Consider the following 3,155-nt stretch of genomic DNA (forward strand, 5'->3'; position numbering starts at 1 on the left):
ACTACTACTAGAAATAATAATAATAATAATAATAATAATAATAATAATAATAATACAGGGACCTTTTGAGCCGGATGGGCTACTCGACCTGAAGAAAATTCTAACTGGGCCCCACCTGCGAGGTCATGTGCTGTTTATCTTGATATGAGATCACCATGTCGCGCACATATGGTTGTGATGCATGTGCCTGGTGTACCCTTATCAGACGGGTAGTCATGATGGGTATAATGGGCTTTGTATATTTTACCCCAGAGTCACTTTGATGGCATGCACTGCTCTCTCACTCAATAATAATAATAATAATAATAATAATAATAATAATAATAATAATAATAATAATAAATAATAATAATAAATATACAAATAGTTTAAGCATCGAGTAAGCTAATGTTACCTGTAATATCAGGCATAAAGATATATATATATCATGATAAAGATATAAGTAACTTGAATATGCACTAAATCTGGTAACAATGCGATGTCATATGCTAGATTAGAATTCACCAAGGAAAGAAGATAAATAGGCCAAATTTAAATGTCCAGATATCGTGAACATGGACCTAAAGAACAAATCTATGTGTTGTAGAAGCCAGAATAAAATGATAGGAGGATTTCTCAAAAGTTATTAAATCGATAGCTTCGAAATGAAAGTTATCAAATTATCGGCTAAGTAATAGACATAAACAATACAGCTTACTACTATTGGTGTTCTGTGCATGATATTAACTGTTGCCATGCTCATAATATAAACAAAAATATAAATATATTATCAAAGATTGCTAATTTGCGCTTAACCCAAATTTTACGTTGTTCTCTACAAGATGCACGATGTTTTTGATATTAGACGCTCTCACTTAGCAACTCTTAAAGTGCACGTTCTTCATAATAATCCCGTCCCACTGATTTGTTACGACGCCATGACAAATCAATGGTGGCTATAAGTTCTATAGAAAATCTGTAGAGATAACTTTAACATATGTCTAAAACAGCAGACCATGAAACCAATAATAAGTGTACTAGATTTCATATAAGAGTAAATTATAGTTTTTAAAGTAATCTAGCTCATATTTTGTATTAGTTTTCAAATCATCCAAACAACACGAGGAAAAATATCGGCAAAATAGCAGTAGAGTCTTAATTTGAATATTCAATAGTTGCAGAAACGGAATTACTCAGTGCGTGCTCATGTAATTTTGGTGCCTCTTGTTTGATCATCGTGGAATCTATTAAGGCAAATCTACATGTTCCATGTGCATTCAGAATCCTATGACATTTTCTATTGGATCTATCTCTATATCTGACATTGGGAAAGTATTTACCAATCTTTCCTTCAACAGTTTTATGGTTTTCAACGAATACAAAAGAGATAAAACACGACTGAAGTCTCATTCTATCAATAATTCCAACGAATTTTGATTATTAAAATACTACATAGAATGATCTCGAATACCACAGAAGTATTCTAATGATGCGGAAATTTTTTTATAAAAATCTATGAAATTACTGACCAAAAAACAAAATAATAATAATAATAATAACAATAAAATGCTTAACTTTGTTTGAAGCATTACAGAATAAGGGACAAATGAACGTGTTATTAAGGTCGATCGCAAGGCAGATAGAATATTGAGTATTAAAAATAATAACAAAACAATTGAAATATTAAATCAGTCTTGATATTTCGGGCTAAAAACCCCTCTACGAAGGCATAAAGTGAACAATAGAGTTAAATTACATTTTAAATTTCTTGGTTTGTCAAGTTGTTAATAATAACAGGTAATAAAGATTTTTAATATTAGTACAAGGTCACAAATGTTGCGGAGGTTAATATTCGATTGAAGAAATTCCACTGGTGCGTGTTTTATCGAAAAGCGAAAGGTAAGATGGATTTCATGTAGGAATTGAAACCAATGTAACAAAAAACTGAAAGGCTCTCCACCAGATTCTATTACCCACAGTTAATGCGAAATAAAAGAATCCTATGACAGAAAGGAAATGGTGGATGTTGAAGGGCATGTAGGGAAAATGAACCACAAGATCTACTAAAATTCAAAAAATCTATATATTTGATTATCTATAATAGCAAAATTAAGAAAAAAATTGATTTTTTGTTTTCGACAAGAGCAATTGAAGTAAATTTAAACAGGAAGTTAGAAATACGCGACAACAATAACATTATTAATATTAAGCAGAACGGAAATAATATATTAAAATATCTTCAATGTTAAATTATGTTAATGGGATACAAGGTAGTAGTAGTAGTAGTAGTAGTAGTAGTAGTAGTAGTAGTAGTAGTAGTAGTAGTAAAAACAGTAATAATGGATCAGCAAGAGAACGTTTTCACTATAATCCAATTCTGGAATATGTCAGTTTAACCAGCGATACAATAGGAATTAATACCCGGACGAAACATATTTACCTAGCAAAGAATATTTTACAAATTTCTGTAATAATGTTTTATTTATTTTCAGCTAGCAAGCTAACTAACTTGATAGACAAATAAATAAATAGATAGATAGATAGATCGAGGTGGGGAGAAGGAAAAGTCAAGGATGCGAATGAAAGAAGAAATTTAACATTTTTTTTTTTTTAGAAAATAACATGATAAAATAAATGTAAACGACGAAATACAGCGCTAAAAGGAATAACATTTTGTTTAACCTTGAATTTGATGAATCAAAGATAATTGGGTGATGCTCTTAGTGTTGCGTAGAAAAATTAAAATGGCGAATGTTTGTCAGGATTTCCATCCGATGTATAATTTAGATTTGTAAGATGATATTTTATTTCGCTAAAATTGTCGATGATTGTGGTTTTCCGTTTCGATTGTTTTCATTTTATATTTGTTGCTTATTTAAATATTTTTATTCTTTTCTTTTATTTGTTATAGAGTTCACTAAATGATCTATTCACATTGTAATATCGCCGCCGTCAGAACCTTTCGGCTTCTGTGCTGTCATTTTGTAAACTTTTCTCCCTTTCTTAATACGTATGCACATAAGTATATACATACGTATACACACACGTGCATTAACATATACAAACATGTATCTATGTAAGTGCATATTTCTACATGCATATATATATATATATATATGCATGTGTACGTATCTATATATGTGTATATATATATATATATATATATACACACGCAC

This window comes from Octopus bimaculoides, chromosome 5, assembly GCF_001194135.2.
Source record: "Octopus bimaculoides isolate UCB-OBI-ISO-001 chromosome 5, ASM119413v2, whole genome shotgun sequence".
In the NCBI taxonomy this organism is placed as follows: domain Eukaryota; kingdom Metazoa; phylum Mollusca; class Cephalopoda; order Octopoda; family Octopodidae; genus Octopus; species Octopus bimaculoides.